General features: G+C 39.9%; 1 protein-coding gene across 2 annotated transcripts in view; it reads left to right on the forward strand.

Annotated features, from left to right (window-relative positions):
* The first annotated feature begins 2,301 nt into the window (after positions 1-2,301).
* The window catches only part of SLC11A2 (solute carrier family 11 member 2), a 66,650-nt gene continuing 52,703 nt past the window's right edge, over positions 2,302-16,248 (forward strand). The window contains exon 1 of one of the 2 annotated variants that reach the window (XM_075199322.1): positions 2,302-2,335. The gene's annotated coding sequence lies outside the window, so the exon portion shown is untranslated. Of the gene's footprint in view, positions 2,336-14,083; positions 14,222-16,248 lie in introns of those variants that run through there. The other variant, XM_075199323.1, reaches the window with a different exon arrangement.

Consider the following 16,248-nt stretch of genomic DNA (forward strand, 5'->3'; position numbering starts at 1 on the left):
ATTCTGCATCAATCCCGCCAGCTTTTCTTCTTTCTAACACACAGGAAGAATTCACATTAGAGGAAAAGTTAATTTGCTTGTGGATTCCATCTTTTGCAGCAATCATACAATCTATCAGATCTCCGGTCCTCTCCCATAACCATAAATTGTGTTACATATGGGGAAGGAAAGAGGCTATGGGTTTCCTGAAGCCAACTAGTGTAAGGTTTCCACCCTTTAACATCTCTGCCTAACACAGTCTGTAATTGTCCCTAAATGTGTGTCAAAATAGCCACTCATATGAAAGGTAACATATTCTTCAGTCTTTTTTGTTCTATTTATGCAAAATCTCAACCCATACTTTCTGTACTTAACTATGGCTAGAAGTATCACTCCATCAACGCTTGGCTTGTTACATCTGCACGGAGTAGAGCGATGTTACTGTGTCTGTCCAGTAAGAGGGTTTTCTACTCACTCGCTATTACCACACAACCAGACCTGTGCATGCTCTACTATCTGGGCCTGTGGGTGAAACTGACAGTAGGTGACTAAATTCCCTAGTCTGTCATATGACTGTGCACGCCGCAAGCAGCCAGTTCACGAGATCGCAGAGGAACAATTTCACACACTAGCACCGTCAAATTAAATCACTGGCTCTCATGGAGCTAGAGAAAGTTATTTCCTTGTCTCTCCACAATTACACTCCTTTCTTTTTCCATTCAGGGGCCTTAATCTCATAAGACACTAAGTGGAATAAAAGGCAATAAACTTACCTTTTTAATAGCAGCCACAGTCAATTCCGGTCTGACGATTAGGAGTTGTCATCTTTATTTGAGAGAGAGAGAGCTGTCTGTTGAATCTGTGTCATGGAACCATGCTGTTCTAGCTAGGATTTTACCAAACAGTATGAGGTCAAATATCAATAGCCAAAGATCCAATGTGAGCTTCTTTATTCAGGCATGCAGGTATGGGTATTCGTCTAACAAGAATATGAACAACAATTAATGCATTTACACAGTCTTATATACCTTTTTTGTTACTGGGCAGACTTTAGTTTCACACCATGTCCAGGCATACCCCTCTACAAAGTTCGACCTTGCAGGGGTCCTCAGTAGATCTGGTTTCATTTGGGTTCTCTTGTAACTTGGCACAATCAGGTACAGCAATGTGCCTTATATCCCAGTTTGTTAGACACCAACTTGTGCAGACCAGGGGTGGATCTAGAGAATACGTCTACCCGGGGCGATTTAGGGGGGGGGGGGGGCGATTTAGGCCCCGTCCCCTTTTTGACATCTGAGGCTGCCGGCGGCTGCACACTATGGGCAGGTCTGTTCGGCGGTGACAGGTAGGGACAGTGTGCTGCCCGGATGCTCTGATTGTGTTTATCAGAGCATCCGGGCAGCACACTGTCCCTACCTTTCACCGCCGAACGGACCTGCCCATAGTGTGCAGCTGCCGGCAGCAAGCCCCCGCTAGGGGGGGGCGATCGCCCCCCCCCCCCCCCCTGGATCCGCCACTGGTGCAGACTTAACTTGTATGATCCAGTCACACAGCAATGTTCATTTGGGGGTCTCTAGGTTGTTTCAGCATTAAGAGGGAATAGAAGTACATTTTGAGTAAACTATATAGTGAAGTGTACTTGCGCTATGGAGGCATTTGCAAATGTATGCAGATGTGTCTAGCGCATATTAAATGTGGGTGAACCAAATATTAGGTGCATATGCAAATGCATTGCACCTGATGCTGAGTTGAACTTATGACAGTTTGTGTAGTGTAAATAGCTTCAAAAATAAAGTAAGATATATTAACACACTTTTTAATTTTAATAAACTTGGAGGAATTTAATTTCCTCTATACCTGGCTCTTGTACAATTGAGTATTTTTTCATTTGTTTAAGACTAAGGGCTAGATTTACTAAGCTGCGGGTTTGAAAAAGTGGGGATGTTGCCTATAGCAACCAATCAGATTCTACCTTTCATTTATTTAGTGCTTTCTACAAAATGACAGCTAGAATCTGATTGGTTGCTATAGGCAACATCCCCACTTTTTCAAACCCGCAGCTTAGTAAATCTAGCCCTAAGTGTCGTTTTTACAATGTATTCCTTTTAATTACTGGAAAATCACTTGTTTTTATTTGCACAATGTTTTACTAACTTCTCTGTGATATATATCTTTTTAAATCCTAGGAAAACAATGCCAACCAATGATGCCCAGTTTAAAGTGGCCTCTCCCATTAGATAAGAGCTCTTTAACATTGAAATAGTGGCAAAGTACTAAAGCCAGTAGATGAAGAACCTGCCCGAGGAGGAGAGGACAATGGTTGAAACAAAGTCCATTTCCTCGCCTTGTGAACTTGGTAAGTTTTTGGGATACTAGTTTGTTAGAAAAGAGAGTGATTTATTTACTAAATGCATCCCACAGCAATCCGTCAGCAGTTAGCTTTGCTTATTTTAGTGATAGATCTTTAAAGCAAATGCCCGATTGCTTGATATGGGTTAGTACACATATGCACTCCATTTGTATATCACTGGCAAACCAAGTTTATTTTTCTTAACATAATTTACCTTTTCAGGTTATTTTTGGTGATATAGTTTGCATTTGAGTTGGTATCCACCTCCATTTACGAAAGCCATAAGATAAGGTGGTAGCATATAACGTTGATAACAGTGTAGTGTATAGTTTTTAGATCCACTTAATGTATTTATTATGATTTATTTTTCAATTGCCAGAGCCCTTAGATACCCCATTAGTCATTGGACCATCAACAACAGAAAATGATGTTAAACAGGACACCATAATCCAAATTTAAAAAAATAATTAACTCTTCAATCTTCAAGGCAAATGACCACATGCTATGATTTATTTCTTCCCCTCTAGCTGATACTGGTCTGCTTACTTTCCTGATAGAATCCATTACTGTCCACATGTGCATTCCTCCATGCATTCTTCGCTTCACCTACCTTTGTTTGTTCACTATAGGACAGATAAGCAGATAAATGAATCCTATAGGAAGAAACCATAATGGAAGGGACAAAAGAGAATACAGGGGGAGGATGATGCTACAATTTCCTATTTTTTGTCTTTGTACTCTGAATACTACAAGATGTCAGATACCTTTAGTTGTACTTGTGGGCAAATGTTTATTTTTTTGGGACCATAACTTTTTTTTTACTGTTCTTGTAAGTTTTTTCCCTTTAGAAGGGACAATATAAGTAAGTTTATGATGATGAAATATATCCTTAAAGGCTAATTCCACTATTTAAATTAGATTTAACAATGATATACTGACCCCCCCACCCTTACTTAACATTTGGGTCTGATACCTTGTATCCCCTTACTCTGCACAGGTGCTGACCCCTTATGAAATAGAGCCTACACAGTGATTGAATTGCGGAGCAGGGTGTAGTGGAGTGTAATATCAGGCATGCCTCCAGTAGTGTCATTCTACCCCTGTAGTCTACCTATGTAGCTACATCTCAGTGTCAGTGCTAATAGTTCTCTCTCTGGAATTGTGAAACATGGCCTAAGTGGGCTGAATCAATGTGGTGGGAAGTGAGTCAGATATGATGCTCAGCTGAAGCCGGCTATGCAGATTAGGTCCACCTTTGTCGAAGCCCTAGTTCATCATGGGTTTCCACCAATGCAGAGAAAGGGCGTCTCACGGGAGGAACCCTGCCATCCAGATAACAGCAATAAGTAGATCATTTTTGGTTTTACCCAAAATGGATATAATTTGGTAGATGAGTGCTTTGGGCAGATCTGGCTCTGGCTTATTTTACCCTGAATTTCTGACTGGGAATGTTGTTTGGTAGGATTTTCTGTCATTTCACTTTAACTTGTTCTAGAAAACTGTGCAGCGTTTTCTGGTTGTATTTCAATTGTAACTGTTCTTGTTCTGAAACTAAATACTACAATACTTTCTTGTTGGCACTTTGATTTAAAATGTACAGTATGCTGCCTGGGTAGAAGTAAACACAAGTAACATATTTATTTTGGCTGTATGTCCAACCCGTAACTATGCTGCAATGGTGGAGTTTACTCCTCCACTAGTTCTGCAGAAAATAACATTCCACAGCCTAATATAAAGTAAATAAAACTGCAGTGTAAATATTAACAAATGGTTTATAAATGTTAACATAACAATGCAGTTGGTTGAGATTACAAGTATTAAAAGTTCATCGCTCCGGATATGATATTTTTATTGCTTGGAGTTTTGGTTCTTAGCAAAACCTATATGACCTAAAGCTACTAATGTAAATGCTATCATCATCGTTTACTATATATATATATATATATATATATATATATATATATATATATATATATATATATATATTTAAATGCTACATAGTATTATTTGAAGTTAAAATACTAAAATAAAATTCAACCACTTAATTCTCCATAAATGATTATTTATATTAGCAGGAGTTGAAATATGTGAGATAGGGAATTGTTGGGGAAATTTATATTGTTTAATAAATGGTTGTTATTGTTGTTGCTGTTGTTATGATGATACCAATAACAAAGTATATTATAATTCAGGATTTATCTACCATTTTTATATCACCAAAATGTACCTATGTGAAATATAAACTCACAATATACATATTTATGATGTGATCTCCATTTGAGATAGATATCGGTTATGGAATAGGTAGTTTTTACTGTGTGCACACAGTCATGTCCGTATGATGTCTGTTTTATAATATGTGTATTAGTTGATATACTGTATAAAATAATACATATAGGGGCAGATTCAATTCCCTATGGGTCGCGAGATAAAATCAGCGGAGATCTTCTGAAAAGTCCCACAGCCAAGCTGTTTTCGAAACAATTCAGGGAATTGAATCTGCCCCATATGGTTAGATTTTATATTTTAATTTAATTTACATCTGGGACTTTTAGCTTTGTTACCTCTCTCATCTCTTTAAATGTCTTTTTCAGGTGAATTGTATTGCCTTATTTTTCCATTAATGTCAGACCAATTTTGATTAACCTTAAATAAACCCATGAATAAAATCAGCATTTGTTTACTGGAAGCTGTCATATTTTTGTGAAAGACTCTCACATCCCTAGTATAATGTAAACTCCATACTATTTATATTTCATACTTAAATTGGAAAGTCTTGCTCTGGTTTTCAGTTATCATAACTTGCTCAATACACAGTACAGTATAGGGTCCACGGATCATGGCACATATCAGAACACTCTCCCCACTTCCGCTGAGGCAGCCCGTTTAAACATAGACTATATGCTGTCTCCATTGCCAACATGCTGCGAGGAGGGAGGACAGACTCTCTTTACCATGGCAAATGCCGGGACTCACCGGATCAGATGAATAACCGGAACCTAGGTAATAGGTATATTTTGCATTTATGTTTAACTGAACTCCATCCAAGGTGACATTTTAAGAAATGTATTTATATTTAAAAAAAAACAATGTACGAGAACAAAACAGAGTTACCAGTGACCAGAATAATAGACATCTCACATGGTAGCCAAGCTGAATACACCAAACAAGCAAAGATTGAGTGTATACAGTGCAAGAAAATAAGCAGTAATGCTCACAGATAACTGGCCTTTGTAAAAGCGAAATACACATAGAACAAACTCTAATGAATTTGATTGCTGTATAGAAAAAAAAAATACACTCTAACCAAACTAATGGCACAGTCACACCAGATTTGGGGAAATTTGTGGGACTTAATATGCAGAATTTGTTTCCATTGACGCCAAATACTATATTTTATTGAGAAGTTGGTGTCTGAGGGGGATCTGGACATTTCCAGTGTTTTGCACCAGGCATCTGGCTGCATTAAGGATCTGTATGGAGTATTTGTCTAATCCAAAACTACATTTTAAGCCCAAAGTCAGCAAACGCTGAGACTGCACAATATCTCTTATCTCACTGTTACTTGTAACTACAATATATCAGTTTATATTTTTGGTATTTAGTTCCATTTACCACCACTTATAGCTATTCATCCTTCTATAGGTAAAATTACATATACTTTCAATCTCATGTTTGTCATGATCATTTCCTTTACGATTCAACAAATCTTGTGAAAAAAATTAAATTAAACAGAATATATAATGAACACGTCATAATGCCTTTTTGATCTCATCAAGACTTTTACTATTTTTTTTCAGCCAACTTTAATATGTTTCGATCAAACAAAAACCATCCATATTTAATATAGCATTGTTACCAACTTTGTGGTAACATCAGGCACATCGTCAAGCATTTCTTAGAACTCTAAATGCGCTATTCTGATACATCCTTCCCTTCCCCATTCACTCATATTATAAAAAAACAAATGTATTGCACTAAATTACATTATGCTCTTTAATGTTTTAAAAATAAAAGATTCTAGTTTTATCTGGTTAGCGGTCTTTTCCAATGCTTAAATTGCATGGCAATAAATAGCACTGATTTCTAAGTCATATCTTTACATTGATGCTATGTTACCACTATAGTGATAGAGTACTGGGTATTTCAGTTTAGACCCCATTATACGTTAATTTAATTGAAAGGGGTTCTGGTCAAAGCATACAAAGACTTGTGTGATTTTGATATGTTTACTGCAAACTGAACAGGTGTGTGGTCCTCCAGCTGAGCCCCAGGAATTGAAAGCATTTTTGGGAATTCTTAAAGAACTTGTCAGGAAGAGCACATTATTCAAATATATACAAAGCACAATTGCCTTCACAAATTGTGCAACACCATACACAATTGTTTGTAGACACGTCTGCCTCCCAAATTATGTAGCACAATGCAGCCTTTTACTTTCCGGGCTCTTGGGTGGCGCAACCGGTGATGTGAATCTGCGGGTGATATCAACAGCTCTGCACAGGAGAGCCGCTCAGTCCCGTGAGATTGTCTCCACCCTGCTTATGTACACAATGACGTTTATTATTAGTTGCTCCTTTTAGGGGTAGGGCTGCCCCTAGCGTCCTTAGAAATGCAGCGCTCCGGCAACAGGTGGGCTGCAGGCCTCTATCGCTTCAAAGTGTGCTGTTAAGGATTATTTATTACAGTCCATATCAATCTCATGCAGCATTGTATGGCACGTATCCTGTTCCTGTTAGTACACAGAGACAGACTGTACTATCAAAACAGGGACATTAGGGTGATAATATGTTGTCACAGTTACAGTTTTAAAACACAAGTAGGTACTTGAGGAGATGGTAGAGAAATTGTGCTTAAAATTACTGTGTAAACATTGCATACATTATTGTGGAAAGAATAGTTTGCAGCATTAGTTTTCAATATATGCATTTTCAAAGGCAAAAGAACATGTCACATCCAGAATCCTTTGGAGTTACTGTCAGCCTCTGTGATTATTGGCTTATAGCAGCTCCCTTTTTTGTCATGTACTGAACTCTATTAACTGACAGTGTTCAACACAGGACAGATACATGATATTAACCAATAATAGCATGTGGTGGGAGACTTTAAAAGAAGTGGAAGAAGGGCAGGTGTGTACACCTCCAGTATAGAATGGTTACTGTATTTTCCGCTAGCAACAAGACGATGAAGTCACTATATTGTACATTAGCCTGCAGATAATGAGCTCTGTAATGTCCAGTAACCCCCAGAGGATGAGATATTTATTGCATACTAACCACCAGAGAATGGGCTCTGTAATTTATAGAAGCCAAGAAAATGATCTTTATTACTTATTGGCCACCAGATAAAGGGTTTTGTGTCCTATACTAGCTGCCAGAGATTGAGGTCACTGTATTGTTCATTAACCGCCAGAGAATACGCTCTGTAGTGTACACTAAACTACCAGAGAATTTTACATTACCCACCAATGAATGGGCTCTGTATTGTTCAATATTATATTTTGGTCACCCAGTGTTAGGAACCCCTCTAGCCAGTACAGCAAAACCCGGAGTCTGCTCTGAAAGTCTGGTGGTCTGTTGCCCCTAGTGGTGGGGACAGACTTGGCTGCAGACAAACAGAGGGTCGTGAGATGTGTACCGGCTAGGGTGAACCCAGGAATGGAGGAATATGGCAGACAGAAGCGTGGGGTCCATGCAAGGGTCAGGGGCCGGCAGCAGACAACGTATCCAGAGAACAAACCAAGGTCAGGGGTCACAGACAATCCAACGGGGTCCAGAAACAAGCCAGGGGTCATATACGGGAGATCAGGTCTAGCAAAACAGTCAAGGAGCAGGGAACAGGAACAGGGAGCCTAGGTACACTGGGAGCTATAACTGGCAGTGAGACTCTGTCCTCACTGCCTTAAGTAGTGAGAGGAACCAATAGGAGCAGAGTGCCAGCGAGACTCCTCCCAATACATAAATCAGAGTATGTAAAACCATGATAAACAAATTTATGTCCAGTATATATATATATATATATATATATATATAGTAAGGGCATATGAGTAAAAGCTGCAGATGCACTTAGTGGAACAAAAATGTTCACTTTCTTCGGCTGTAGGACAGCTGGCCGGGCGCTGCGGCAGGCGAGACAGCGCGTCCCGGTTGTTGCCCAGGCAACCGGGACGTGGGGGCGGAAGTGACGTCCCGGTCGTCATGGTGACGGCCGGGACGTCCGAGGCACCCCGAAGTGAGTTGCAGCGGCACGTCGGAGAGCCGCGACTCATAACACCCAGTGGCCTTTCCACCATGGGTGCAGGATGTGGAGTGCATATAGGTCCATGAGTCACGCTGGCTCCATGACTTATGGGCCCCCCTGCACACACAATTGTACAGACACAATACGGCGAATCCTTATAGCCTGTTCTCGGCCTGGCCTAGGGGAAGATCATTCTGAGTCCCGATGGGTTTCAGAAGTCCCTGGCACAGTTACTGTAACTGCGTGGGAGTGGAATCTGCCAGGGTATGTACTGTCTTTTGGAGAGTGGGAGAGAGATGGGCTAAGAAATGGAAGAAAGCCTCACACACCTTCTTTCCCTCACTAAATGCAGAGAGTTGCCAGCAAGCTGTGTTAAATGGAGGCTGAGCAATGGAACCTGCAAAGGGGCAAGACAGGATTGGGAGGACACAAGATAAGAATATATGGTGACTGTCCCATGTTAAGATAAGTGATGGAGGTGGGGTTAATGTTTACAATGATAGGGGGGATTATGCTGATAGGTGGTTAATAACTGTGCTAATACGGCTTATTATGCCAATAGGGGTTAATGATTATGCAGATTGGGTGGTTAATGATTATTGCTTATGGATTATGAGGTTGCAGGGGTTGATTAGAAGTTAAACACCACCACCAATTAACCCTTCTTCTAATCATCCTCTTTAGCGGTGGAAGTGGGAATGTATACAGTGGTATGCCATACTGTCACTTCTCCTTCAATGTAGAACTATCAAATTCCATTCCCTTACGCTCCCATTACATTTTTCATACCGTCACCTCTAAATTTCCATGCAAACTATCAGAAATTGTGAGGCCCAGTACAGATGAAACTGACAGGGTCTCCCCATTGCCCACTCTCTGAACTGTTCTGTAACTTTGTCTACCTGGTGCTACTGATGGTGTCTTCAGGCAGGTGCGGATTGGTCATAGAACCTAGCAAGACTTTTGCAATAAAATTATGAGCAGCTGATCAAGGAGCAGGGGTGGGTACCTGGTATAATCCCCCCCTTCACACACACACACACTAACGGGTATATTTACTAAACTGCAGGTTTGAAAAAAGTGGAGATGTTGCCTATATGAACCAATCAAATTCTAGCTATCATTTATTTAGTACATTCTACAAAATGACAGCTAGAATCTGATTGGTTGCTATAGGTAAATATAACCCTAAGTGCGAATATGAATTATTTACTGCTGGGGATGGTTGCGGGAAATGGTAATATTAAGCATAAATGTTATTAATTTTTTGCTGGGATTGGTTGGAGGGAAATAGATCTATTTATCAAATGTCAGTATTATTATTATTTTAATCTTGGTGCTGAAGGAAGGCCTAATTATTGAATGTGGGAGCTATTGATTTAATGCCAGGGCTGGTTGGCGTTTTCTAAATTTCATGTACCTATTATTTTTTTTCTAAATAGGGCTTCCAGCATTCCAGGATCCAGACAAGCAGCAACTCAGCTAAAACACCAGCAGCCACAGGTGGTGAAAGTGACAAGAACAGGTAGGAGAGAGCAGGACAGTCTACCAACTGTCCTGAATCTGGTGGAGAAGTCCCGAATTTGGGCGACTTAGTCAGGATTTGGTCCGACAACAAGAACAGTTAGTAGGTATGTCCTACTTCCCACTGTACTGCTCATGAAGGCAGAGCTGCGTGTACTTAACAGTAGTGCACACAGTATTGCTAGTGTATTTGTCTAAAATGATAACCCTCCTCTCTTAAGCGCCCTGGGCACCCCAGAGCCTTATTCCAGCTCTGGTGATAATTTAGTGCTTCTTGCATTGATTCCATTGCCTACCTTCCACCCTGCACTGGTCCTATTCTCAGATCACTTTATGGAATATATATGGCCAGCCCCCATTGCACTGACAATATCATTAATCCTGCCTTCTTTGCACTTACTATATTACAGCAGACCCTTGGAATAGGTTTCCCCTTCACTTATGCCATTGTCTGCCAACTCTCCCTGAAATGTTATTAATTCAAACCACCCCCAATCACTAGGCACATTTAGGACTCAAAAATATTTGTTACAAAAGAAGTGTTTTCTTGCAGATGCTAATTCACCTTTGTGGTGATCACACCTGGACAGCCATTTATTATAATGATTATTTTGAATGCATTTATGAAGCACACAGTAAACATATTTATATATTATATATAGAGAGGGATTTAACTGGTAGTTTGCATCTCATGACGTCAGGGGAAGATACAACTGTGCGGTGAGGTGCTCATATGCTGCTCTGGCAGACTGATCAAATACGATTGTGTTAACATGTTTCATGTAATAGTTAAACTTATTAAACAATGTCAGATGTGTTTCTATGAAGGGAATTTTGGAAATATGTGTTAGTAGACAACTAAACAAGTTGGAGCACAGAGGCACAAACTAGTAGCAGATAATGCAAAAGGATTCATGTCATTTTATAGCACAGGAGTGGCAGCTTTTGCCCTGCATTGCTTTAGAGATGACCCTCTGTGCTTCAAGTCACCACATCTAGATTTTTCTAAATGTTACTACAACCAAATTCCAGTAGTTCTAAATCCCGCCTACTTTTGTGTTGGCCCCACTTACAGTTGAAGTGGCCTCATGTGGACGGGACCAAATCATTTTCTTCAGGGCCACTTTAAGTTCCCAATCCTCCCCCTTCTTCGTTGGTGTACTGTTTGAAAATAATTTTATCCACTCTCTGCAAAACAGAGAACTGATAAAACAATAGACTCCTCAACCAGCCCCAATATTAAAAGCATTCCCTATGAATTTGTATATGTACACCCCCCCCAATCCCCGACATTAAATTAATATCATGCCCATTTGATAGAAAGGGCTATTTCTGTCCCTGCCCACTTCTAAACTTTCCCTTTGAACACTGATCCTCATAATCAAGCAGAAGAGAGGGAGATGTCTGTTCCAGGTGCCATGGCTCCTTGGTATACTAGTGGGTGAGCTGGACACTTTGCTGCTACAATGCAGAGTCCTGTCTGGGAGCAAGTTGCTAGGGGGCCGAGACAGCGTTCTGCTACTGTTGGCCCAGCCAGGGGCCAACAGTAATAGATGTAAGTCTACAGGCTCTTCTTGTCATACAGCATGTTGTACAGGGTTACCTCAGCTCTGTGCCTCCCACCCTGGCAACAGTTATATTCCTCTCTGTGGGAATTGAAAGTATTAAATAAACATGTGTTCACCTATATGAATGAAAAAAATTAACCCATCACCCTACCAGATAGTAGAGCCCCCAGGTCATATTATACTTCATAGTGGTGCCCACAATTCATATCATGCTACATTCTAGAGCCCCCAATTCATATGATTTGGGGGCTCTAGTATGTGGCATAATATGATTTGGGGGCTCTAAAATGTAGCATGAGATCAAGCCACATATTAGAGCCCCCAATTCATATTAAGCTTCACTTCAATTCATATCATGCCCCATAGTAGAGCCCCCAGTTCATGTTATAGTTCATAGTGGTGCCCATAATTCATATCATGCCACATACTAGAGACCCCAATTCCTATTAAGCTTCATAGTTGTGTCCACAATTCATACCATGCCACATAGTACAGCCCCGAGGTCATATTATGCCATATAGTTGTGCCACCAATTCCTATTATGTCACATAGTTGTGCCCCCAAATCATCATATGCCACATATTAGTACCCTCAATTCACATTATGCCACACAGTAGTATCACCAATTCATATTATGCCACACAGTAGTATCACCAATTCATATTATGCCACACAGTAATGCCCTCAATTTGTATTATGCCACAGTAGTGCCCCAGTTCATATTGTCCCACAGTATTGCCCCCAATTCACATTGTGCCACACATAAGGGCCCCAGTTCACATTATGCCATACATAAGTGTCCCCAATTAACATTATGCTACATTAGTCAGCTGTGTGTGCGACTCACCTCTTGTCAACACACAAGTCTTTAGTTCCACAATGGGTCCTGGGAGGAACTGCTGTGCATCTGCGCAGCAGTTCCATTTCAACAATATTCAGCTTTAGTGAAATACACTCCTGTGTGCCAGACAACAGAGCACTGCGTGCCATCTCTGGCATGTGTGCCAGGAGTTGCCGGTCCCTGCTTTATAATGTAAGGTCTCACAAGCAGGGCCCTCCTTGTGTTCTCCTTCTACTATTCCATCACCCTCTGTACCTCTTGGCCTGCTTCCCTAGCCGGACATCACAGCGCTGCGTGCCATCTCTGGCATGCGTGCCAGGGGTTCCCGGTCTCTGCTTTAGAATGTAAGGTCTCACAAGCAGGGCCCTCCTTGTGTTCTCCTTCTAGTATTCCATCACCCTCTGTATCTCTTGGCCTGCTTCCCTAGCCGTTTTCTTAAGGTCAGGCCTACTTCATGCTGGTAACATTGCTCTCACTCACTGTCCCGTGAATAATTTGACCTGCATTACCATGCTATATGTATATTTGTTTATTCAGTATGTCTGGTCTTTGTATTTTGTTCTTCATGTATCATCTAATGTGTTATGAATCACTGCTTTCTGTATATGTCATGTACGGCGCTGTGGACCCTTTGTGACACCTTATAAATAAAAGATAATAATATGTTTGCTATATAAATAATGGAGTAATCATCACAATTATCATAAGTTCTGGATTTTGTCAATTTTGAAAGTATAGTTCTGCAGTGAACAAAAATGTTGGTTTTGAGGCTGGTGGTAATGTGCTAATATTATAATTACTGATCAATTTTTGCTCAATATTGCGAATATGACCAAATGCATCCACTATATTAATTTTGTATATCTTTTTCAAGCTATAATATATATTGCCTTGTATACAGAAAGCATCTTGCATTTTAGATGTATAGTTCCTTTCATTCCTGATGACAAGACCACTTTTAGCCTCAAGGAATAAATTCAACCCCCTTTTTTTGATCAAATATTTTCTTTCAACAGCCTCACTTTCTTTTGCTCCTGAATTGCTATGAGCTACAGGCAGCTGCAGGTCTCTGCAGGTGTTTCAGAGAGCATTACCTACTTATCTATCTCTAAGCAACATGACCACTTGAGTATCTGCAGGGGCATGCAAGAAAAGTGCAAAACATAAAAAATATTGGTACCAGAGAAATTCCGAAAAAAAATTAAGGCTTGAGAATGGGAAATAACATTACCTGGCTAATCTAAAGGGCTCTGTGAAAAATACATTATACAATAATAAAAATAAAGAAATGTAGTAAAAGTTGCCCAAAGAAACATACAAACCAATAAATCATCATCATCACCATTTATTTATATAGCGCCACTGATTCCGCCGCGCTGTACAGAGTACTCATTCACATCAGTCCCTGCCCCATTGGAGATTACAGTCTAAATTCCCTAACATGAAGGTTCTCTGAAGGTGGACAATATTTTAAAAAATGTGAGTAGTTTGTAACATATTAGTTTCTGCAGAGTACAGTTACTAGCATGCATTTATGTAATACCGACACTCGCCAGCAGAGGGTCTCTCCTCCAGGTAACGTGTTCTCGCCATTCAGCCTTCCGGGGCACGTCACAGTGGGCAGCACATTTCGGTGACATTGGCGGAATTTACCATGGAAACAGCGAGGTGACTGCGGGACTCACTGTGTCACCAGCGGCGGCTGAGGGAGCTGGCAGGGTAAGCAAGTTGCGGAAATACCGGGAAGATCATATTAATCATACATGTATGTAATGTGAATGTCACGTGGTGTCCTATTCATTAGGCCCTTAGAGATCACTTATTTCCAGATCTCAGCTGATAACTGCAGCCCTAGTGCAAGGAAACAGCTGGCTGTAAATGTGTCTCTGGCCGCTGCCTAAAATAATGTACTGCTTCCAGTGTGATGTCCCGGTCTGATGTCACTGGTCCTAAACATTGCTTGTCTTTTCTTGGTATACACTTTCTAGATGTACTAAATTATGTTGTGTAATCTAAAGTGTCCAGAGTACACGTGGAATTACTTAACAGTCCATTCTGGTGTGGTTGGAACTTTTGTGGCTACTGATAACTGCAACATCTATAATATATCATCTGTGTATTTTTTGTTTTAGCAGATATTTATTTTTATATTTATAGATAAAATCCACATCTTGTTCACTATCACCATCTTGATGGTCTTACTGTAGCTAATAATCTGTGGATAAAATGAAATGTGATCAATTTATTATAGTTCTGCAGCATACCTAAATGTTGGTGTTGAGGCAGGTGGTAACATTATATTTTCTGATTTTTGTACAAGACGTGGATATGACCAAATGTTTCCACCTTATTTCAGATATATTTTCACACTAGTTATTATACATTTTCAAGCTATTATTCTGCATTTCAGTCATTGTCATGAATCTGTCCTCTGGGACAAATATATTGCTGCAGTAGATGGTTTGTGAGAGGAAAATTATATATTATGTTTCAATGTTGTTAAGTGATTATACTGGGGGTGGTTTTGTGGTAGTCGTACTTGTGAATTAAAATAATAATGTCTCTCTCTCTCTCCCTCTCTTTGCAATGAGCGCCCTCACTCCTAATTTCTCTTATCGTCTTGTGCACACTTCTTCTCTTCTGCAAATGCCAGCATCTTGCTCAAAAAAATGTGATTTGGTCAAATTCTAGGCACAGGTGCATAAATGAGGCTCATGGTGGGCCCACAGCTGATTTTGCATTGCACCCTGACTGTTTAGTGCTTTAGAAATGACAGTCACTGTGTGTAAGTGACAAGATCACTTTAAGGACCTGTCAGGGGTTAGCTGTGCATGTCACATGATCTTTGCTTTATGACATCAGAAGCTTATTGCATAAATCCCTGATAAGTGTACAATGGGCTGCTATAGCATCTCCTGATCAATCTGTAGAAGTTACTACAAGAAGCTGTTTCATATATTTGGATTCCATCTAGAGAAGTGAGCAAATACAGGAAATAAATGACTGTTTTCAATGATTCTGTCCATGGTTGCAATTGTGTTGCCACACAAGATTGCACAAAGTAACACATTGGTCTGCTTTTATATGCCATCTAGTTACCCCGTCATTGTCATCTGTGTATTTGGGATTAATGGAGGACATGAATAGGCGTCTAATACATTGTTTAATGTTTATATTCACTGCAAGATAGCATTTCTTTTGACCTTGGCTCTGTCAAAGCAACTGGACAGAAGAGACTGCTGCATATCCCACTGAAAATAATTCTTTCTGTATTAAAGGAGAGCAGTTGGCAAAATACAATTAATAAATATGTTTTGTAAAATCAAATATATGTGTTTCCCATTCAAAAACTTGCATTGTTTTGATTGTATGTGTTCTTTTCTAATACCTTCCTGTTTAGTATGTTGCTATCCCTGTTTAGTATGTTGCTATCCCTGTTTGGTATATTGCTGTCTGCGGAGAACTTTACGGTCTTATTCACACAGATTTTAATTAGTGGTTTATATGCCTTGATTAACATACAGTATAAGAAAGTTTTTGCTGCATAAGAAAACGAAATAAAATAATTTTACTCAATATATGTATGCATGTTAGTACATCTGTTTATTTTTTAATATGATACATGCATAATTTTATATCCATTAAAGTACATTATCCATTCAGCTAATGGCTCTGTATTTAGCTGAGCTGGTCTCCGTCGCACTGTGTTTTGATTTGTCACAAACTCTTCGGTCTGTAAAGTATTC

Source organism: Mixophyes fleayi, chromosome 2, assembly GCF_038048845.1.
Source record: "Mixophyes fleayi isolate aMixFle1 chromosome 2, aMixFle1.hap1, whole genome shotgun sequence".
Classification (NCBI taxonomy): Eukaryota; Metazoa; Chordata; class Amphibia; order Anura; family Limnodynastidae; genus Mixophyes; species Mixophyes fleayi.